Source organism: Pelophylax lessonae (assembly GCF_965119305.1).
Source record: "Pelophylax lessonae genome assembly, chromosome: 9".
NCBI classification, from domain to species: Eukaryota; Metazoa; Chordata; class Amphibia; order Anura; family Ranidae; genus Pelophylax; species Pelophylax lessonae.
The window spans coordinates 99,460,277-99,485,144 of record NC_138776.1 but is presented as its reverse complement, the minus strand read 5'-3'; positions in this window follow the sequence as shown (position 1 = coordinate 99,485,144).

Genomic DNA, 24,868 nt, shown 5'->3' with positions numbered 1-24,868 from the left:
GCTATATAAATCCTGTATAATAATAATAACAGTATGAGGCATGAATCCAGGGGAGGAAACGCAGGAAGGTGATTTCTAGGAAAAGTTTTTGAAAGAGCTGGATACAAGCTGTGAATATTGCAGATAGTTCTGGTGGATCAACCAAGGAGTACAGACGCCCCTTAAAACTGCTGTGCAGTCTGAAGAATACAGATTGCTGGTATGGCTTACATGTCCTTTCTTCTGTATTGACTATAAGGTTGGAGTTTTTTGGTCTTTTTTGAAATCCTGGGCCCTAACCTCTCTCTTCCTGAGTTTATCCGTCCTATAAGAACTATGTTAAACTTATAAAAGTGACTTGTACTCCTAAAAGAGTCAAGGACTTCACCCTGAGGAGAAATGCTATCTCACTGAGTTACTTGGAGGTACTCCACCTTTGAAACATAGGGGAGAAGGTAATGATTTGCATGGCTTTGCATGTGATCATAATAATAGAAACAATTTTTTTGGATTTGTAATGACAGACTAGGTTAAGTTTTATCCTTGAGCTTTTGCTAGGCCAGATTAATTTAAGATTTTGATTTGGTAGATGCTACTTATAGAAACTAATGTGAATCAAGTTAACTGCTATGCTTACAATAACAGGATACATTTGTGTTCACTGGGTATAAAATACACTATATGGGTAAAAGTTTGTGGATAGTTGACCATCACACTTATTGTACAGTTTATAAGCTTTGTTGAAAACCACTGGAGTTAGTATGGACCCTCCCATTGTGGCTATAACCGCTTCCACTCCTCGGTGAAGGCATTCCACAAGAGTTTGGAGATTTTTTTTGTGAATTTGGGCCCATTCAGCCTAAAGTGAAACAATGAGTTTAGGTACTATATTGGGTGAGAAGATCTGGCTCTCAGCTGGCATTCCAATTCATGGAAAAAGGTGTTCAGTAGGGTTGAGACCGAGGATCTTTTTGGGACACTCAAGTTCCTCCACACCAGGGTTTGTAGACAGGACACAGTCATATTGGAACAAAAAAGGGCCTTCACCAAATTGGAAGTGCACAGTTGTCTAAAATGTCTTTGTATGCTGTAGCATTAACACTATCCTTCACTCATTGATATGGAGTGGTATCCCCTTACATCTAGCCATATAGTGTAGGTTGGTTGCTGCTAGCATCTGTTAATAATTTAGACATTATAACCTTCCCTGATTTCCTTTTTGGTGACAAAAATCTGCTCATGTATGGGCAGTTGTATTCTTAATTCGTCCACAGGAAGTTTTTCTATCTCTGTAGCATTTTTGCAGATGTGACTCGGTTAAGTTTCAGTCAGTGACTCCAAACGATCTATATCTATTTGTCATTCCCTTTTCCAACAACATTACACATCTTTTCCTATTCTCTTTCAACACCTACAACCATTTGTCTTTGTAGAATTTCCTATACTGCTTGTAACCCGATCACATTTTTGTCCTGTACAAAGGAAGAACTTGTAGCTGTGACATGTCTGAAAGACTTTCCTTCGGAATAAATGGAACTGTGAAAGGTGAATTCTATGAGGACATTTTCCTATATTGCTATTTATTTGAAATAACAAGTTTGTGTGGTTTGCCTCTTGCTTCGTGTTTTCATAAAGGCTTAGTAAGGGTGAGACACGTAACAGAGAACAGTGATCATTGTGTGCGTAATTAGGGCTATTTCACATATTTGTGTTTTGGTGTAGTAGGGTTAATTTACTAAAGTCACATAAACTATTTACTTTGCAACAGAGCTTGCACTTTGCAAGGGAATTTTGCCCAGAGCATAGTGAAAGAGATTACTTCCATCATCCAATCACGTGCAAACAAAAATCTTATATTTTTTATTTTCCTTGCACCTGATTGGGTATACTTTGCAAATCATCCTGTGTATTAAAAAAAGAACTAATATGGCCATAGGGTTCAAAGAAGAATCACAATATTACAGAAAATGAGCATGTAAAAGGTCACATTTCTGGTTGTAAGAAAAAAAAATGTGAGATCTCAACCACATTTAGAAAGAAGAAAAGCAAAGACCAAATTAGACATATATAATCCATAGAAATATTTGCTTGCCAGCATTTGGTAAGTTCTTTGGATGCCCAGTTTGGGACCCAGTTTGATAAAGAAGACCTATCTAATCTATTTTTCATTTTGAAATAGAGATATTAGTTGCAAACAGTGAACAGGTCCTCTTTGCTGGTATTTATATGTGCTAAGGAATTTTCTTACTTGCACACTCCTAATAGTACTGTCCATGTAAGTGTTATATAAATGAAGCATCTACCATTTTTTCTGGGTACATATAGTACTTACATGGACATTTCAGCTGAGTTTGGCTATGTCTGTTTTTTTATATAGGTTGGACCATAGGAAATGCTAGAGAAACTGCGAGTTCCGCTTGCTTTCTTTTTTAAGTGAAGCCTTAATTATGTCCTATTTTTGGTTCTCTCATTGATTAGAATAGACCACCATATTTTATTGAGGCACCTTGCATCCTTCAAACATATTTTCAAATACAAGCAACTTAGACCACTCTTTGGAAAAAGGAAATAGATTACATGAGTCCACTTGGCTGGTTGGTGGAGATGGGAAGCAGATTTTTTTTTCTGTGCTCTTAGAGATCCACATTAACCATTAGGTCTCTTTCAGTTTCAGTGGAAACCCCTTTATTAATTACCATGCTAATAAAAAATAAAAAATATTATAAGGTATTGAATCATGTTGAGGAATTTTCTACTTTTTTTAATGAGGATACGGTGGTTTAATGATTATTTTTCTTAGCACATATAGCTGAGTTAAGCCGTTGGGCTCCATTCACAGAACCAGAGCACATGCAGTATTTGGGTGTTTTCCCAAACACTGCATGCGATCCTGAAAATGTCAATTCACTGCTTTAATGTTGTATTTACCGCATAAAGCAAAAATGCTTGGTAAATACTGCATAAAAATGGAGTGAAAGTCAATTCACAAAAAAAAAAATTACATGCGGTACAAAAATAGTGATCCCGGCATAGGATATTTATGGAATCAGCAGTCGCAGAGCAGATTGCCACCACGTCCTTAATAACCCATAAGTCATCAGGTGTCAGAGGGAAAAAATGGTGTTGGCATCCTTCAGATCCATACAGGTTTTATAGGGAACCCCTACGCCATTTTCTTTTTTAAAATGGTGTGGGCAGAATCCATACCAGACCCTTATCCGAGCATGCAGCCTGGCAGGTCAGAAAAGCGAGGTAACAAGTGTGCGCCCTCCGCCCTCCTGAACCATACCAGGCCACATGCCCTCAACATGGGTGGGTACTTTAGGGCGGGGGGGGCTCTGTTCTACCCCAAAGCACCTTGTCCCCATGTTGATGGGGACAAGGGCCTCTTCCCCACAACCCTGACTGGTGGTTATGGGAATCTGCAGGCAGGGGGCTTATGGGAATCTGGAACTCATAGTCATTCACATGGGGAGGGCCAGGATCTGCCCCCCCCCCGTTAAATGTTCCACTCCTTAACAACTATTTATTAATGTACTGCCAGGCGTTAAATTACCGCATGTTTTCACTACTAAAATCCCGCATGACTTCATAAAATAACTCGGTATTTTAGAAGCGTTTTTTAATGAATGTCAAAAAACTTTGAAAACCATGTGCGGTATCTTACTGCATACTCAGATGCGGTAATATACCGCTCTGTGAATGGAGCCCATTGTCTTTTCTTGCAAAAATAAATAATTTTTAAATTTCCAAAGACAAGAAAAATATTCATAAGAAAAGCAGATTTAAATCAAGAGCATTGTTGGTAATGAAAGGCAGATCTTCCGAAGACAGAGGCCGAGAGTAGATATAAAAATACTCAGGAGTCTCTTAAACAACACTTTCTGCAAATACCTCATCTAATGACAGGCTGCTGTCATATCTTGCATGGTACTGTGGCAGAAAGCTATCAGTCACCCTAGAGGAACTGTCGACACTAACAGAGCTTTTTAGTGAAAGTAGCATATGTGAATTTCTCTGTATATCAGCAGAAATGCCTGACTGATGTCATTTCAAGTGTACTTTGAGGTGCCGTTATCGACCAGTTTATCTAATAGACCCGACTCTCGAGACTGTGTAGTTAAGCAGAATTCAGATAAAGGCACTTATCTGATCCGAGTTATGGTTGGGATTGCTGGAGGTGATTGTGCTGATAGGTTAAGTATACAGGGAAGGGATAGCATATTTTCTGGAAGCACATAGTTATTACTGCAGTGTTTAATTTTTATATGACTATATGATATTTTTACATGGCTTCTTTTCCATATTTGTATTACTGAATTAAATGCAAAGATTTGTAGTTCAACCACTGGAGGGAGCTCCCCATGGTTCCATGGCTCAGTGCCATTCCACTTTCTATCTCCTAACAGCTGTTTAAAGTGGAACTTGAGACCAGAATTAGAGATGGGTGAACAGGCAGGACATTTAATGCAGAAGAGACATGCTTTGTCTCTTCTGCATTAAAGTTACTTACCTGCCTGTCTGCCCTTGTACAGTGAGCTGCGCATAAGCAGCAAGCTCATTGTACACATTTGGCAATGCCACATCTGACTGAACTCACACAAATGCCCAGGAGTGACTTCATCCCCGTCCGGCCAATGACAGTAGCCAATGACTGAGACCCGAAAGCTAACTGCTTGAAGATGTCAATGGCTGGGAGGGGAGTATAGTTCCGGCGAGGGGGCCGGATTGTGGCCAGCAGGAGTAAAAATGTTCCTGGCATCAGCAGAAGTAAAAATTTGGTATGAAGGGAAGGAATAGTGCCCCATCATTGATGTCAGCTGGAGAATAGTGTCCCATTGTTGGTGTCATTGGGAGGAATAGTGCCCCATTGTTGGTGTCTTGGGGAGAAATAGTGCCCCATTTTTGTTGTCAGTGGAAGAAATTATTCACCACGACTAATATCTATGATTGTAATCATTAGTGTTGTTGTTGTGGAAACAGGAGTGTGTCAGCAAGTATAGAACGCAAACTCTTCCAATCCAAGAGAATCTTCATAGCCACTTGGTTCTTTGTTTACAGCAATTGACAATATAAAATCTGCGTGGCAGCCAGGGAGCTATAATTTCCAGAAGAACTCACATAATGCCAGCCTACAGGTTTTTCCGAGTTCAGGATTTCTTCAAAGTGATATTAAAGTATTTTCTTGTGCAGAGGAGGGTGGGGGGTGATCAAAATAAAAAAAAATGTTACACTTGCCTGTTCTGTGCACCAAAATTACAGAGCGATCCCTTACCTTCTCTTTGCTATCCCCTGCCAGCACTGTCTGCTCCTTTTCTCCTCCAGTTGCCCCCTTAGAAAATGCAGTGCTAAGGGGGCTCCTGTGTGTACACGCTCCTTATCCAGGCTGTGTGCTTCCATAGACACACATCACGCCAGTAGGCCCCTCGACCCCTGCAAAATTTTGACTGACAGCAGCAGGAGCCTATGGATCCAACTGCAGCCTGTGTCTCCAACAAGAATAGAAAGTGAGAGGAGCGGTGCTGCAGCTGAGACAGTGCTGGATCGTGAGAGGAGTCAGGTAAGTGTTTAAGTATGGAGAGGGGGTTGGGACAAGTAGTGGGGAGTTTTTTATCGTAAAGCAGGGGATTCATTAAGGTGAAAAAAAAAAATCCTTGAAATTTAGAACCACTTTAAAAGAGATCTGCATTATGGCGGATGGGCTTTAGCATAGCTCCCAATTGTCCCTGATTTAGAGGGACTGTCTCTCATTTGGAGCAAAGTCCCTCTGTCCCTCTTTCCACCTCATTTGTTCCTCATTTTGGTCTGATCAATATAATTGTAAATACACTATTTTTCTTTCAATAAGTGTTTCATAGTGCTGAACCTTTCATCCAAATTATAAATTGCTGCATTTGTTAATTTCCAAAGCCAGTGTAAAGGAATACTAGTGGTAAAAAAAAGTTTAAAAAAAGCACTTGTGAGTTTAGCCAACCATTTTTTTGTCTAATTCTCCTTTAAGGGAACATAGCAGGGGGTGTGTCCTATGCCTACATACTTTTGCCTATAGGTGTCCCTCGTTCCCATCTCAGAAAGTTGGGAGGTATGGCTTTAACAATAATGTGCAAGCATGCACAGTATATTTTTCCATATGGCACACTCACCTACCTGCAAAAGGCACCCTTCCAGTGCTGCCATGGGTGTAATTTCTTTAATCTTTCTGTTTCCACAGCTGACGTGCTTATTCAATCAGGTCCCAATTTTGGCATCTTGTGCCATTTTCATTGTATATATTGATTTATTAAGATAATGTAGCTCCAGCACATGCACACACGTGTAGATAGAGGTTAGTGCCTTTTAGTGAGGTCCGTCCCCTGGGTGGGTATCGTGGGTGGAGTAATTATTTCTGATATAAGCTGCAGCCTGAAGAGCGAGGGGCAGAGGGTGATGGGAATAGGCTACCCCTGGTTTACTAATATATAAGCTTGTAGCTTATAGGAGGAAGTGAAACTTTCATAGTAGGCCCATACAAGCTCATTTGGAGGACCCACCTTATGAGAATCCTGCAGTGAGGACAGTGGAAGAGTTGGGCGGCCATTCTAAGTTTGTGTTGAAGATGCAATGTGCAGAATATGCATGTCAAGACTGGAAGTGTGAAGATGAAGGTTGTGATCAGCGTTAATTTTGGTGTAAAATTTAGATTTAGTTTTAGTCATAGGCTTTTTTCTTTGTAATTCTTTTATTTATGTAAGCATATATGATGCAGAAAATTAACAGACATATTGCCAATAAACACATAACATTGGACATTAGTACAACAGCAATGTCAAACAAAAAACATGAGAGAAATCCACGTAAAATGACCGTATATATGTATTGTAGAGTCGTATGAAAGACGAAAGCAAGAAATTGTCAAAAAAAATTGGCACTTTAAGAACATTGTGAACACAATTACCTGAAAGCTCTACAGTAAGAACCCCAGGAGCAAGAAAAGGGGGGATTAAAGCAAACACTGGAGAGGATTGACTTTCTGAGCCATCATGGGTCAAAGCATGGCAAAAGTGGCGCTGCCAGCAAAATATATATAGAGAAGAATGGGTATATTAGCATGAGTAGGGGAAAGATGAACGGGGATGCAGACAAAGGTCGAGCACTCTCTCCCAGGGAGAGTGAGAAGGGCCAGAAAAAAAATACACTTACTGAGGAGGAGTGAGTTTATTCATGTACAGTAAGCATCTGTTAAAAGTAATCGGCTTTTGACTAAAATGCCATTTTAGTTTTAGTCGCATTTAGTCATCTGCAATTGTTTTAGTTTCAGTCGAATTTAGTCAACTAAAATCTGAAGTACACGTTAGTCTACTAAAATGTCCTACATTTTAGTTGACTAAAATATCCAGTACATTTTATTCGACTAAAATCTAATCCAAATTAATTTGAAGTGCAAACTTTCATCTCTAATTCAAGGGGTTGAACATAAATATCAAGTACAAATTTTAGGAACTGCAACCATTTTTATACACAGTCCCCCCATTTCCAGGGGCTCAAATGTAATTGGACAAATGTGTATAATCATAAATAAAATGTTCATTTTTTTCTTTTTTGTTGGGATTCCTTTACTGGTAATGACTAGGGTTGAGCGGACACCTAGATGTCCGTGTTCGACGGGTTCGGCCGAACTTTAAAAAAAAGTCCGGGTCCGTGTCCCGGACTTTTACCGAACTTTTCCCGGACACCGAACCCCATTGAAGTCAATGGGGACCCGAACTTTAAGGCACTAAAATGGCTCTAAAACACCAAAGGAAAGGGCTAGAGTGCTGCAAATGGCAGCAAAACGTAATTAAGAGCATGGCAAGTGCTCTGCAAACAAATGTGGATAGGGAAATAACTTAAAACAACAAAAAAAAACAGAAAAATAAAACAATGTTCTTCTTCATCTCTGAAGGACGAGGCCCATATGGAGTAGGAGGGAGGTTGAGGTGGTGGTGGATGTGGCGGTGACATAGGCGTGCGCACAGGGTGTGCTGGGTGTGCCTGGGCACACCCTAATCACCTAGGGCACATAGCATTGCCAGTGAGGAGATGGGAAAGATCTCCCTGGGACCTGCTCTGCTCTATTTCTCCTTGCCTACAGGTACATGGCCCCGATACATTACTCTCCCTGCTGGCAAACACATGCATGTGTATTTCAACTTTGGGGTGCACACCTTAATGCAATAGGCTGCGCACACCTATGGGCGGTGTAGGTGGAAGCGGCAGTGGAGGAGGACCAGGGCCGGATTAACAGCATCATGGGCTTGGTGCTGAGGATTTTGAAGGGCCTTAAGGGCCGTGCCTTGCCATGCACCCAGAGGAGGAAGGGTGCAGCCATGCATGCCTAATTCAACATGGGATGCTGTCTCTGAAGCCCATAAACACATCCATGCATCGCCAACTGTCCCTCCTTGTCCGGCCTTCACGCTGTGTGGGGAGGTTCTGAGGGTGCTGCCTGGGGAAGCGAGCATAGAAGCCAGACTTCTGTGTTTACAAGTGACAGAAGAGCGGTAACAGTGAATATGGCCAACCCGGGGCCTATATAAAAGGTAGGGGCCTGGAGCTGCAGCTCCAATAGCCCCTACATTAATCTGGCCCTGAGGAGGAGGACGAGGTAGCCAACACTGCTTCTTTTCAAAAATTTTAAATGAGGGTACACCCCAAAAGAGTGAGAAAGAGCAAAAATGGAACAATGGGTGGGTAAGGTCGGTATCCATTGCTATTCTGCATAAGGTACGGAAAAGTCCCGTGGGATCCATGCCTGGTTCATTTTAATGAACGTGAGCTTGTCCACATTGTCTCTGGACAGGCGGCTGCGCTTGTCTGTTATAACGCCCCCAGCCGTGCTAAATACCCGTTCAGATAATACACTGGCTGCAGGGCACGCCAGCACCTCCAAGGCGTAAAGGGCAAGCTCAGGCCATGTGCCCAATTTGGAGACCCAGAAGTTGAAGGGGGCAGACCCGTCATTCACTACATGTAGGCGTGTGCACACATACTGCTCCACCATGTTGGTAAAATGCTGCCTCCTGCTAAGACGTTCCATCTGAGCTGCTGGTGCTGCTGTTTGTTGTGGCGTGCTGACAAAGCTTTTCCACATTTCGGCCATGCTAACCCTGCCTTCTGAGGTGCTGGCGGTGCCCTGGTTGCGTTGGCGACCTCCTCCTCCTCCTCCTCTGCCTTGTGCTTCCACTGTGGCCCCGCTGTCAGATGGGAATGCCAGCAGCATGGCGTCTACCAGCGTGCGCTTGTACTCGCGCATCTTGCGATCGCGCTCCAGTGAGTGAATTAAGGACAGTACGTTGTCCTTGTAACGGGGATCCAGCAGCGTGGCCACCCAGTAATCAGCACAAGTTAGAATGTGGGCAACTCGGCGGTCGTTGTGGAGACACTGCAGCATGTAATCGCTCATGTGTGCCAGGCTGCCCAGAGGCAACGAAAGGCTGTCCTCTGTGGGAGGTGTATCGTCCGTGTCCTCTGTATCCCCCCAGCCACGCACCAGTGATGGCCATGAGCTGGCCTGGGTGCCACCCTGCTGTGAACATGGTTCCATCTCCTCCTCCAGCTCCTCCTCCTCCTCATCCTCCTCATCCTCCAGAACTGTGCCCCTGCTGGACAATTGCGTCCCTGGCGTTTGCGTGTGCAGGAACCCACCCTCGGAGCCCCTTGCGAATGACTGCCCTGAAAGCCTTGGAAATGTTACCTCTTCATCCTCCTCCTCCTCCTCATCCTGTGCCACATCCTCTTCCATCATCGCCCGAATTGTTTTTTCAAGGAGGCATAGAAGTGGGATAGTTAAGCTGAGAACGGCGTCATTGCCACTGGCCATGTTGGTGGAGTACTCAAAACAGCGCAACAAGGCACACAGGTCTCGCATGGAGGCCCAGTTAAATTAAATAGCGGAATAGAAAATATGATCCAAAAAAAGTGTATGTATATCACACGTACACAACCACACTGGGCCCCAATTACTATTGTTTGTACCCCTAAAAGGCTAGATAAGGGAGTAGGGGGAGTATGGAACAGGCAGCACCCTCAAACCTTCAGAAGTATGAGATGAACCCCAACAACTTGGAAAGGTGGATCTCTCTCACACGTACCAACACAGACTATCCCCCAATTTAACTGATCCCCAAAGGTTTTTGATTAAATAGCGGAATAGAAAATATGATCCAAAAAAAGTGTATGTATATCACACGTACACAACCACACTAGGCCCCAATTACTATTGTTTGTACCCCTAAAAGGCTAGATGAGGAGTAGGGGGGGTATGGAACAGGCAGCACCCTCAAACCTTCAGAAGTATGAGATGAACCCCAACAACTTGGAAAGGTGGATCTCTCTCACACGTACCAACACAGACTATCCCCCAATTTAACTGATCCCCAAAGGTTTTTGATTAAATAGCGGAATAGAAAATATGATCCAAAAAAAGTGTATGTATATCACACGTACACAACCACACTAGGCCCCAATTACTATTGTTTGTACCCCTAAAAGGCTAGATGAGGAGTAGGGGGGGTATGGAACAGGCAGCACCCTCAAACCTTCAGAAGTATGAGATGAACCCCAACAACTTGGAAAGGTGGATCTCTCTCACACGTACCAACACAGACTATCCCCCAATTTAACTGATCCCCAAAGGTTTTTGATTAAATAGCGGAATAGAAAATATGATCCAAAAAAAGTGTATGTATATCACACGTACACAACCACACTGGGCCCCAATTACTATTGTTTGTACCCCTAAAAGGCTAGATGAGGAGTAGGGGGAGTATGGAACAGGCAGCACCCTCAAACCTTCAGAAGTATGAGATGAACCCCAACAACTTGGAAAGGTGGATCTCTCTCACACGTACCAACACAGACTATCCCCCAATTTAACTGATCCCCAAAGGTTTTTGATTAAATAGCGGAATAGAAAATATGATCCAAAAAAAGTGTATGTATATCACACGTACACAACCACACTAGGCCCCAATTACTATTGTTTGTACCCCTAAAAGGCTAGATGAGGAGTAGGGGGGGTATGGAACAGGCAGCACCCTCAAACCTTCAGAAGTATGAGATGAACCCCAACAACTTGGAAAGGTGGATCTCTCTCACACGTACCAACACAGACTATCCCCCAATTTAACTGATCCCCAAAGGTTTTTGATTAAATAGCGGAATAGAAAATATGATCCAAAAAAAGTGTATGTATATCACACGTACACAACCACACTAGGCCCCAATTACTATTGTTTGTACCCCTAAAAGGCTAGATGAGGAGTAGGGGGGGTATGGAACAGGCAGCACCCTCAAACCTTCAGAAGTATGAGATGAACCCCAACAACTTGGAAAGGTGGATCTCTCTCACACGTACCAACACAGACTATCCCCCAATTTAACTGATCCCCAAAGGTTTTTGATTAAATAGCGGAATAGAAAATATGATCCAAAAAAAGTGTATGTATATCACACGTACACAACCACACTAGGCCCCAATTACTATTGTTTGTACCCCTAAAAGGCTAGATGAGGAGTAGGGGGGGTATGGAACAGGCAGCACCCTCAAACCTTCAGAAGTATGAGATGAACCCCAACAACTTGGAAAGGTGGATCTCTCTCACACGTACCAACACAGACTATCCCCCAATTTAACTGATCCCCAAAGGTTTTTGATTAAATAGCGGAATAGAAAATATGATCCAAAAAAAGTGTATGTATATCACACGTACACAACCACACTAGGCCCCAATTACTATTGTTTGTACCCCTAAAAGGCTAGGAGTAGGGGGAGTATGGAACAGGCAGCACCCTCAAACCTTCAGAAGTATGAGATGAACCCCAACAACTTGGAAAGGTGGATCTCTCTCACACGTACCAACACAGACTATCCCCCAATTTAACTGATCCCCAAAGGTTTTTGATTAAATAGCGGAATAGAAAATATGATCCAAAAAAAGTGTATGTATATCACACGTACACAACCACACTAGGCCCCAATTACTATTGTTTGTACCCCTAAAAGGCTAGATGAGGAGTAGGGGGAGTATGGAACAGGCAGCACCCTCAAATCTTCAGAAGTATGAGATTGTGTTCACTGTACCCCACAAAGATTGAGTTCACTGCACCCCACAATGATTGTGTTCACTGCACCCCACAAAGATTGTGTTCACTGCACCTCACAAAGATTGTGTTCACTGTACCCCCCAAAGATTGTGTTCACTGCACCCCACAAAGATTCTGTTCACTGTACCCCACAAAGATTGTGTTCACTGCACCCTAAAAGGATGTTGTTCACTGCACCCCACAAAGATTGTGTTCACTGCACCCTAAAAGGATGTTGTTCACTGCACCCCAAAAAGATTGTGTTCACTGTACCCCCCCAAAGATTGTGTTCACTGCACCCCACAAAGATTGTGTTCACTGCACCCCAAAAAGATTGTGTTCACTGTACCCCCCAAAGATTGTGTTCACTGCACCCCAAAAAGATTGTGTTCACTGTACCCCCCAAAGATTGTGTTCACTGCACCCCACAAAGATTCTGTTCACTGTACCCCACAAAGATTGTGTTCACTGCACCCCAAAAAGATTGTGTTCACTGTACCCCCCCAAAGATTGTGTTCACTGCACCCCACAAAGATTCTGTTCACTGCACCCCACAAAGGATTTTGTTCACTGCACCCCAAAAAGATTGTGTTCACTGCACCCCAAAAAGGATTTTGATCACTGCACCCCAAAAAGGATGTTGTTCACTGCACCCCAAAAATGATTTTGTTCACTCCACCCCAAAAAGATTGTGTTCACTGCACCCCACAAAGATTGTGTTCACTGCACCCCAAAAAGATTGTGTTCACTGTACCCCCCAAAGATTGTGTTCACTGCACCCCACAAAGATTCTGTTCACTGTACCCCACAAAGATTGTGTTCACTGCACCCCAAAAAGATTGTGTTCACTGCACCCCAAAAAGGATGTTGTTCACTGCACCCCAAAAAGGATGTTGTTCACTCCACCCCAAAAAGATTGTGTTCACTGCACCCCACAAAGATTGTGTTCACTGCACCCCAAAAATGATTTTGTTCACTGCACCCCAAAAAGGATGTTGTTCACTCCACCCCAAAAAGATTGTGTTCACTGCACCCCAAAAAGATTGTGTTCACTGCACCCCACAAAGGATTTTGTTCACTGCACCCCAAAAAGATTGTGTTCACTGCACCCCAAAAAGGATGTTGTTCACTGCACCCCAAAAAGGATTTTGTTCACTGCACCCCAAAAAGATTGTGTTCACTGCACCCCACAAAGGATTTTGTTCACTGCACCCCACAAAGATTGTGTTCACTGCACACCAAAAAGGATTGTGTTCACTGCACCCCAAAAAGATTTTGTTCACTGCACCCCAAAAAGATTGTGTTCACTGCAGCCCAAAAAGATTGTGTTCACTGCAGCCCAAAAAGATTGTGTTCACTGCAGCCCAAAAAGATTGTGTTCACTGCAGCTCACACACAGAAAAATGGATGTGGATCACTGACACCTGCCTATCTCCAATCCCACACCACACAGCAATATCGATTGTAGTTTGTAGAACACAGTTTCCCTAAAATTCAGCAGACTCTGTCCCTAACAGGATTGAGAAGAGATCGTAGATCAGGATTGAGTGCAGATTCACCCCACCCCCCACACAGCAATATCGATTGTAGTTTGTAGAAGACACTGACCCTATAATTCAGCAGACTCTATCCCTAAAATGCCTACAACTCGCCCTGCCTAAACACTCCGACCTGTCCCTCAATTCTATCCGGACACAAATGGTTTTTTCCTGCCTATCTTTCCCTAATCAGCAGCCAGCACATTGATGTGTGCTCTGTCCCTTAGCTAAGCAGCAGAATGACGCTGCTGCGGCGGCTGCCTCGAACTTATAAAGACTTGGTCACATGCTTCAGACGGCCAATCACAGCTACTAAGACATTTGCAGGCATGGCTGGGATGGCTTAAGGCACACCAGTTAAACGATTGTTGATTGGCTGTTGAAAGCCCGCCATGAAAAGAGCGCCAAAGCATGCAAAACCCGGAAATAAAACGACCGAACACGGATTTTTACCCGAACATACAGTAAAGTGTCCGTGTCCGTGTTCGGGTAAAAAAAATCCAATTATTCGGTACGAACACGAATAATACAGTCCGTGTTCGCTCAACACTAGTAATGACTGCCTGAAGTCTGGAACCCATGGACATTACCATAGACTGGGTTTCCTCCTTTCTGATGCTTTGCCAGGCTCTAACTGCAGCTGTCTTCAGTTGTTCTTTGTTTGTGGGACTTTCTGCCTTTAGTTTTGCCTTCCGCAAGTGAAATGCATGCTCAATTGTGTTGAGATCAGGTGATTGACTCGGCCTTTGCAGAATATTCCACTTCTTTTCCTTCAAAAGCTCCTGGGTTGCTTTTGCAGTGTGTTTTGGATAATTCTCCATCTGTACTGTAAAGCACCATCCAATGAGCTTTGCTGCATATGGCTAAATCTGAGCTGACAGTATATCTTTAAACAAAACACTGCAGAATTCATCTGGCTGCTTCTGCCTTCTGGCACATCATCAAATACACCAATGACCCAATGCCACTGGAAGCCATGCATGCCCATGCAATCACACTGCCCCCACCATGTTTTACAGATGACATTGAGTGCTTTGGATCATGAGCCTTCTCCCCACCTTTTTCTCCCCCCCATTCTGGTACAGATTATTCTTAGTTTCATCCGTCCAAAGAATGCATTTCCAGAACTAGTCTGGCTTTTTTAGAATTTTTTTGGCAAAGTCTAATCTGGCTTTTCTATTCTAAAGGCTTATGAATAGTTTTCACCTTGTGAAGGGGGTGGGATCAGTGGCAGTAGTGGTGAGGGGGTGGGATTAGTGGCAGCAGTGGTGGTGGTGAGGGGGGTGAAATTAGTGGCAGGAGTGGTTGTGGCGAGGAGGGTGGGATCAGTGCCAGCGGTGGTTGTGAAGGGGGTGGGTTAGTGGCAACAGTGGTGATGGTGAGGAGAGTGGGATCAGTGGCAGCGGTGGTGGTAAAGGGGGTGGGATCAGTGGCAGCGGTGGTTGTGAAGGGGGTGAGATCAGTGGCAGCAGTGGTGGTAAGGGGGAGGTGTGATTAGTAGCAGCTGTAGTGGTGAGGGGGATGTGATTAGTGGCAGCGGTGGTGATGAGAGACGGTTCACATATCCATCCTTACTCCCAATGGCTGGTTACTCAATTAACAGTCCAGGGATTTTAGTTTGTGGGGGTTGGAATAAGTGGCAGTAGTGGTGGTGAAGGGGGTGGGATCAGTGGCAGTGTTGGTGGTGGTGAGGGGGAGGTGTGATTGGTGGCAGCCGTGGTGGTGAGGGGGGGTGTGATTAGTGGCAGCGGTGGTGATGAGCGATGGTTCACATATCCATCCTTACTCCCAATGGTTCGTTACTCAAAAAACAGTCCAGGGGTTTTGGTTTTTGGGGTTGGAATTAGTGGTAGCATTGGTGGTTAAGGGGGGTGGGATCAGGGGCAGTGGTGGTGGTGAGAAGGGGTGGGGATCAGTGGTGGTGTCAGTGATAGTGAGCCATTATAAATCCCCAGCTCAGGATTCCCCAGGGCGCAGAGTCTAAGCCCCAGTCTGCTTCTTCACCAATGCCCCTGATGGTGGGGATGGACTTGCAGCAGGCTGGAACCAGGTCGTGGCCCTCAGATAGGCCCAGCTGAAGATATGGAGACTGCTGGCGTGTGCAGAGTAAGGAGCAGACTTTAAGGATATCTAAGAGACAAGCTGAAGTCAAGACAGGCAGCAAACGAACATAGACGGAGAAACGAAGCTTGGGTTGGTACACAGTAAATCAGATATAATAGCCTAGGGGTATACAGATGGGAGCTCAAAGAACAGGGAAGTTGCTCAGGCAAGGAGCACTGCACTGAGCATGTGTATATATAGGGAGGCAAACAGGGAGGTGACCTAGGAAGTAATAGAAAGGAAAAGGATATAAACCCATAGTGGAGCAGGCAATGCCCAAAGGTGAACAGAGAAGTCAAACACCACATGTGAAAAGAAGCAAGGTTGAAGCACTGCAGCAAGGAGGTAAGAGTATACAAACAAAACTACAGGCTAACTTGTGACAAGTGGTGGTGAGGGGGGTGGGATTAGTGGCAGTGGTGGTGGTGAGGGGGGTGGGATTAGGGGCAGTGGGGGCAGTGGTTGTGAGGGGGTGGAGATCAGAGGTGGTGGTGAGGGGGGTGGGATCAGAAGCAATGGTGGTGGTGGGAGGAGTGGGATTAGTGGCAGTGGTGAGGGGGGTGGGATCAGAGGCAGCGGGGGTGTCATCCTCCCACCCACCCCTACCACCACAGATCTCATTCCTATTCCTATCTGTTGTAGAAGTGATGGGGGGAATAGGGATGAGCTCTGTAGTTGTGCCTGGGGAGGGGGCTGGATCAGCAGGAGGCAGAGTTGGTGGAGGTTGGGAAAAGTTGCACTAGCATTTACTTACTTTGTCTGTCAGATGATTCCCCCTCAGCATTCGAGGCACGCGCCTCCAGGGATGCCCTTTGTATGATTGGGTCTCCTTGCAGAAGAGAGAGCTCCTCCCCCTTAACTCTATTGGTGTCAGCTTGTCAGCTGACATTTGTTTTTTCAGTGCCCACCACTGCCTCCCTGCATGGCTTCTCTCTCTCTGGAGAGGATAGGTGGGGCTACTCATTCAGGAGACTCCAGTGCTCAGCCTCCACTCAGTGGCTGGCCGCACCCCCTACACAGCAGAACGAACAGAGGCGGACCGTGTGAAAGAGCCCTTACTGTAGTTCTACTTTACCCAATGCAAAAATCTAAAGAATAGTTAAAATGTTTACAGCAATATAAACATCTTTGCCAGTTATTAGCACCTTTATTGTACAGATTTCTACACCATGAGTTATATACAGTATATATAATTGTCTGATGTGGCTGAGTGATGGCAGAAAATAGACCAAGTGGTCCATTGAGTCCCCATTTATATCTTTTTTATATTTTTAACTTTTTTTTTTACTTTTTGTTCAACTTTTTATAGTATACGTTGAGCTATGTTTGTCCCAAGCATGATTGACGCCACTTATTGTTGACTGAACCACTATCTGTGCTAGAATAAATTTCCAAGCATCAACTACTAAAAAAAAATTTCTAATCTTGGTTTTTGAACTTTTCTAGTTTGAGGTCACGTCCCTGTGTTCTTGATCTTAACTTCGTATTGAGGTTATAATGAGGGACAGTTGGAAGCTTTAAATTTGTAAAATAGAACTTTCCCTTCCAAACAATGCAAACTCAAAATATAATAAAGGCAATGATTGTATAGTTTATTTATTGTTGATGTATTAATTTGGGGGCTTAAAGAGATTTACATTTTATTTTATTTTTCAAGCTAAGCAAGCAGGCACGTGCTATAAAATCCACACTGTAATTTAAGTATATATTTTACGAAGATATACATCTATCGTTAGGCATTTTAGAACTATTATTTGTCAGAAATGTGACAGATTTACTTTCAAAGTGCATGATGCTTTGCTTAACCTCTAAGGTAGATAGTTACCCCACCAAGTAATTTACCTGCCTATCATAAATCGTGATACATTTACACTTTTTAATTAACAAGTCCAGCTGCCAAATGGAGTTGACTTATTAGCAATCCTTTGTAGTGATATTACTGAGGAAGCACGTATTAATTTTTTGGTTTTGTAAAAGCTTTTTGTTCACTGTTTGTTGTTTTTGGAAGTGAATAGAGGAACTCAAACCCTTTAGTTTAGCTATTGATTCAGTAAAAAATCTTTGAATGTATTTCTAAAGCTTAGCTCCAGGCAAGCAGATAAAACTGCTCACATAAGTGTATTTCAGTTATGTATTTATCTGCTAAAGGATTGCAATTCTATACAGACAGTCTTGTGGCAGCCCTATCAGATAGCAAAGCCAGGTCCTCCACTGCATGAGAATCCCAGGTTGGGCAAAAGTACTTGACCAATCAGTGATGAGCCATTGCTGTGCTCGCCACCTGTCAGCCTGTTCACTGCCAACACATGGAGCAGAGCCTGATTGGCTCCTAGTGTCAGGGCCTTCCTGGGTTGCTGTGCAGAGTTATACAGACAAATTTGAAAACTTATACCTGTTACATTTAAAAATACAGGTAATCATTTTTTATTACTACATAACAGTTACATAACATAACACTAATTGGTGTTTATATAACTTCTTTTAGCTCAGCTTTTTAGAGGCTTTATCCCTGAAATCTAAATGCTAATAGGAGTGCCCTGCAAATAAAATTGAATCGGCCAGCTACTTAAAGGGAATGTGTAGTGGCTTTGTAAGTATTTTCTTTATCTATAATAGCTAAAACTAAAAATGAGCAAACCATTTTATAGTACATTTTTAGTCAGTAAATACTGTATGTAATATTAAATATATATATTACACAGTCTTCAATCCAGCCAGAAGATGGAGCTGTTGGCTCCTATTCTTATGATTCATGTATCTCCTTTGCTTCTGTTGTAAAAATGCCTGTTGTTTAGAGAGTTCAATAGTTCTAGCTGAAAGCAGATTTACATTTTCCAACAAATGCCACATACCTGACACACCCATTCTCACACTATCCCCTTCTACCCTTTACATGCCATTACAAAATCTTCACATAAATAACATTGGGATATTCAGCTAGGTCACATGAAGATACGGGGTGCCCCTTCATTTTCTTAAAGTAATTCTAAAGGTTGCAATTAAAAAAATAATTATATTATACTTACTTGCTATATGCAATGGTTTTGCACAGAGTAGCCTCGATCCTCTTCTTTTTGCATCTGCCATCGGCGGTCTTGGCTCCTTTCACTCCTAAGTGCCCCCAATATCAAGCCTCTTGCTATGGGGACACTCAGGCAGACTTGCTCCAGAGCCAATCCTATTTAATTAGACATTGTACATTGCCCCGCCCCCTCACGCTTTCCTCATTGGCTCACTAGGTTGACAGCAGCAGAAGCCAATGGCTCCCCCTGCTGTGTGAACCAATGAGGAGAGTGGGACCTAGGAGAGCAGCTCTCTTAGAATATGTTTTCCAAAAGATATAAAACCTGTTGCTGTAACTGCTAAAAAATGGAAAATTGTATCTAATATTACCATGTTGGCAGTGCCGCTGATAAGGCAGTACAACCACCCCTCCGGTACTTCAGTAGGCCCAATCAGTTCAACAGAGGGGCCCGGGCAGCTTTATTGCTCATATGTAGACTTCTGCTTCAGCATTTTTAAGTAGATCACCACCACTTGAGGACTGTTTGAGTGCACCAATTCCTCAGCAGTCAAATTACATTCAGCTAAGCCCCATCAGTTCGACAGAGGGGCCCGAAAAGTGAGAGCAGTAAGGGGACAGGTGGACAAAGTCAGCACCACAGTTCCTATAATGAAAGTGCCAGCTGTGGCAACCCAAAGCCTTTCCTAGGTGGAGTGATACACAGGAGGGAACAGGCGTGGAATTCCAGCGGTGGGTGCAAAGGGCACGGCAGGTACAGTCATTGCACAGTATAGCTACAGAACAGTGGTTGTACTGTATATGGCTGTAAATGCATGTGCTTGGGCTGTACTGTATATGCTGATACCGTGGGCTGTACTTTGTATCCTGATTCTGTGGGCTGTACTATAAATGCTTATACTGTGGGCTGTACTGTGTATTCTGATACTGTGTACTGTACTGTATATGCTGATTCTATGGCTGTACTGTATATGGCTGGCTGTATATTCTGATATTGTGGCCCACAGTATCAGCATATACAGTATAGCCCACAGTATAAGCATATACAGTGTTTGGGGCTGCACTCACACACCTATCAAATTAGAACCTGCGGTTGTGTCCTTACAACTGCTGTATCCCAATAGCATAACATAGGCGCCTGCGCACAGCTCCAGGTGGCTCCAGCCACATAAATGAAAAACTGTACAGGCCCGGTGATTTCTAATGGGGGCCCCTAGTTTGGAGGGGGGCCCTGTCAGGTAGGCTGTATGGAGCCCCATGATTTCTAACAGCAGCCCTGCATGTTGGTGCCAGGAAAATGAAACATTTTAACAAATACTAACCAAAGTATTCCTTTACTGACACCAACCCATGGCAGCATACATGTAGTAGTATGCTATCATACTGGTGCTCAGAAAATGTTTTTCTGGATTTGGGCTTTAATTTGATTGTCATTTACTTAAAGTCCATTTAAAACTACACATCCTTCTAAGACCATCCTGTGGTGATTCCTGACTGTTTGGAGAAACACACATAGCCTGCCTGATAGCTGGTATTCAGTTTAAAATTCATACATGCCTCATACAGTACATAATACTAAAACTTTTCTTCAGTGACCTTTGGGAGATAAAATTGAATTTTGGTCCTTTTACTGGATACACTCACAAGTATATGTGGACACATTTATACTTTTTTTTTTGATCGATACTCCCACATAGGATTACTATGATATAGCATGAACCTGATATATTTTTATTGCCCAGAATGGTAATGCTGACAATGGCTTGTTAGCATGTGAGTTAGCCCCCTTCTGTCTGGAGGCCACCTTGACTTACCTGGGCCCCACAAAGGAAAGGAAATATCCACCTTACGCATCGTGCCAGTGGATGCTGTCTCAGCACCAGCTTGGCACCATCCAGCAGTGACAATGCGGAACACCATCTCTCCCATCAGCTCTTAACAACACTAACTTCTTTATAAGATTAAGCTTGTAGGCTAGGAAGGGAGCCAAATTATTAAAGTTGTGAGGCCTTGCTATACCATGGTTCTAGGCCAGGTCCCTAGGATCAGCCCACACAGCTGAGGGCCATATTATATTAGCTTTGGGAGATAAAATGGAATTTTCGTCCTTTTACTGGATGCACTCACGAGTATATGTGGCCAATATTTATACTTTTTTTTGGATCTATACTCCCACATAGGATTACTATGATATAGCATGAACCTGATATATTTTTATTGCCCAGAATTGTAATGCTGACAATAGCTTGTTAGCATGTGAGTTAGCCCCTTTTTGTCCGGAGGCCACCTTGACTTACCCGGGCCCCACAAAGGAAAGGAAATATCCATCTTACGCATCGTGCCAGTGGATGCTGTCTCAGCACCAGCTTGGCACCATCCAGCAGTGACAATGCGGAACACCATCTCTCCCATCAGCTCTTAACAACACTCACTTCTTTATAAGATTAAGCTTGTAGGCTAGGAAGGGAGCCAAATTATTAAAGTTGTGAGGCCTTGCTGTACCATGGTTCTAGGCCAGGTCCCCAGGATCATCCCACACAGCTGAGGGCCATATTATATTAGCTCCGCTACCCTTGGTGCATCCTACCACCTGGACCACCCCACTATCCAGGCTCTCCATCGCCTAGCCACCACTACTTCCACCCTGAGTTGGCTTTGCCTCAATTCCATAGCTGTTCATTACTCTGTTACACCGAAGTATCAACATTTAGAACACTCTTCTTCTTAGTAAACACAGACTAGCTCAAATGCTGCATTGAACAATTTTACTTTGAAATCCAGTAACAGAACATCAGCCCACATAATGGCAATACGGTGCATAACATTCTCTGCATGCCCTTCCATATAGTTGCTGCAAAGCTTCCCTGAATCCAAATGCCAACCACAGACAAAGTAGAGACTAGTCCAAGTCCATGTCCCTGTGAAAGGGTCCACACAGGGGTACGTTGATTAGCAACCCTCCACTGACCACATCCTACAGTGTATAGTTCCACACTGGTCTGGGAAATGCATTGAAGCTAGTTCCCCTCTTATTCATTAAAGCGATTATAAAGTCTTATTTTTATTTTAAATAACAAACATGTTATACTTACCTGCTCAACAGGTGCTGCGTTAATGGCAAAGACAGACTGCAGCATATTCTGTATGTCATTATGCAGCATATACTGTATGTCATGTTGTCATTATTTTGATCATATCTATACCTTGGCTAAGATTTATTTAGGCTGCTAAACTTGGTCTAGGCTTCAATCACCTCTGGTCTTAAAGGGTTAAATGTGAAAATTATACTTCTTTTATCAGTTGCATTTTAAAAAAAAACGTTTCTGTAAAGCAGGCCATAGACACTACGAATCTCAGCCAGCTCAGCATGGACCGGCCGAGATTTGAACTAGGTATGGGCAGGCTGATTGTACCCAAGTTGATCGATCAATCAACATGGGTACAACCAGCCTGTCTAATTTTACATGTGATTATTGCTATCGGCTAGTGGCACTAATCACTGTTCTTCCTTCCTCTGAGCCATTGTGTTCTCCCACAGGGGGTCGCTGGGATTCCCCCATCAGCACTGACTATGTTGATTGGGGAATAAGGCAATTTTTTTTTTCTGCTTTGTGGTTGCAGGAAAGAAAATCACTCCGTCTATGGCCCGCTTTAGTCTTTTCTCTGGCACATGATTCCTTTTTTAAGTCTATTCTCTGAGATAATTGGAAACAAATAATCAGTCAATAAAGACAGCCTGATAGACCTTTGCAAGATCCACGTGTAGTGTGGATAACAAAAATGATAAAATACAATGCTGATCTGTAACTGTGATTTGTGTATACGTGCAGAACAAACCTTGATACCTGTTGAGACTTGTATTGAAATATACGTTCATTTACTGTACCCTAAAGCAAGGCGACTGTTAATCATTGTTGGCATTTTCTACACAACTAATTGAACTTAAACTTTAAGCTAAAATAACAATTAGATGATGGGTTTAATTGTGCCAACAGCAACAGTCATACAATTCCAGTTCACATCGCCCCCCTCGATCTTTTAACCAATCTGATGGGAATAATTGATATAAGTGGTTACTCTGATGTGGATTATTCATGTAAGGGGACACTCTGGTAGGGCGTCGTGATTGACAATGGATATATATTTTTTTTTTTAGCCCCCCTGCCCCAAAACACCCCCCCCCCCACATATTGAGGGCATGTGGCCTGGTATGGTTGAGGGAGGAAGGCACTTACTCGCCCCCCCCCCTCTTTCCTGGCCTGCCAGGCTGCAAGCTCAGGGAAGGGTCTGGTATGGATTTTAGGGGGTGTCCCACACCATTTACAAAAAAAATTTGACATGGGGGTTCCCCTCAAAATCCAATTTTGGGGGTACACCATGCTGTTTTTTTTTACATTTTAGAGTAGGGTTCCCCTAAAATCCATGCCAGACCCAAAGGGCCTGGTATTGATTGGGAGGGGGGACCCCTACGCCATTTTTATTCACATTTTTGCACTGCCGGCAATGTTTTTTTCTTACATTCAGTTGTCACCGGGGAAGCTTACTAACAGCTGATGACCAGTCCATTGTTAAAGCGGTGTTCCAGCCTCACCCCCTCCCCCTCCAAAATTTTAAAGTCAGCAGCTACACATACTGTAGCTGCTGACTTTTAATATTAGGACACTTACCTTTCCTGGAGTCCAGCGATGTCGGCACATCGGCTGTCAGGTGCTGCCGCCGCCATTGCCGGTGAGGGAACATGGCAGTGAAGCCACGGGCGGGTCCCTAATGTGCATGCGTGAAGCGCGCTGCACATTTGGATTGGCTCTGCGCCAGGGGAAGGAGGAGGGGGCCAAACTGCCGAGGGACGGCGCCGTGGCGCTATCTCCCAGATGTGGGGAAGGGTACCTGTCAAAAACAGGTACCCATTTCTCCCCCCCCCGAAAGGTGTCAAATGTGGCACCGGAGGGGGGGAGGAAGCAAATGAGTGGAAGTTCCACTTTTGGGTGGAACTCCACTTTAAGGACACAGAGGCCAGCTTCCCGACCCACTCCTTAACAACCAGCTTTTCACTGGTTGTTAAGAAAGCCAGCGCTCGCTTCTTAATGCAGCAGCTACTACACGTAGCTTACATACTAGGCTAAATACTGCTAAATGCTGGCAAAAAATGCTTTTTACAACAGTTTTTAATTTTCTAGTGTGCATGAGGGCTTATTGCCACGCTTTAGTCAAATGGCGGCTACAGCGCAGCTACACTTTGCTGGAAGGTCGTCATATGATGTTCTCTGATGCTTGTGCTGCCTGTGTGCCCCCTAGGATGCAGCTGATCACAGACTGGGGTAAAGAGCCAACCAAGGTGGCTATTAATCACATGATGAGCTGTGTCCAATCACAGTCCCGCTATAAGTCGCTGATTGCTGCTATTACTAACACAAAATAAAAAAATAAACTCAAATAAATAAAAATATCCCATAGTTTGTAGACGCTAACACTTTTGCACCAACCAATAAATATACACTTTTTTTTACCAAAAATATGTAACAGAATACATATTGGCCTAAACTGATCAGGAAATTCGATTTTTTTCTAAATTTTTATTAGATATTTTTTTTACATGTGTTTTTGTTTTTTAAATTGTCAGTGTGTTGTTGTTTATAGCGCAAAAAAATTAAAATGCAGAGGTGATCAAATACCACCAAAAGAAAGCTCTATTTGTGACAAAAAAAACTTCTGGAAGTCAAGGGCTTAAAGAGAACCTTCATAAAGCATATAAAATTGCAGATAAAAGCACCGAAAAATCAAGCATTTTAAATGCTCTCTTGCTTTGATTTTTTTCTTCCCCTAAAGCGATGCTGCACCTAAAAAGGGAGGAAAGTCCTGCGTTAAGCACTCCTCCCCCCTCCTATGCTACCTTTGGCATGTCATTTTTTTTAAGGGGGAGCAGGTACCTCGTTTTGACAGTACCCACTCCCACTTCCCCTCAGGCTGCCTAGGCTGAGTGGAAGTTCTACTCTCCCCCTCACTCCCTGCAATCTTCTAGGACACGTCACAGGAGGAGCGGCGCGACTCGCGCATGCGCAGTGCACACCCGGCTGTGAAGCTGCAAGCTGTCACATTCAGGTGCCCACACTTGTAATGCGGGCGC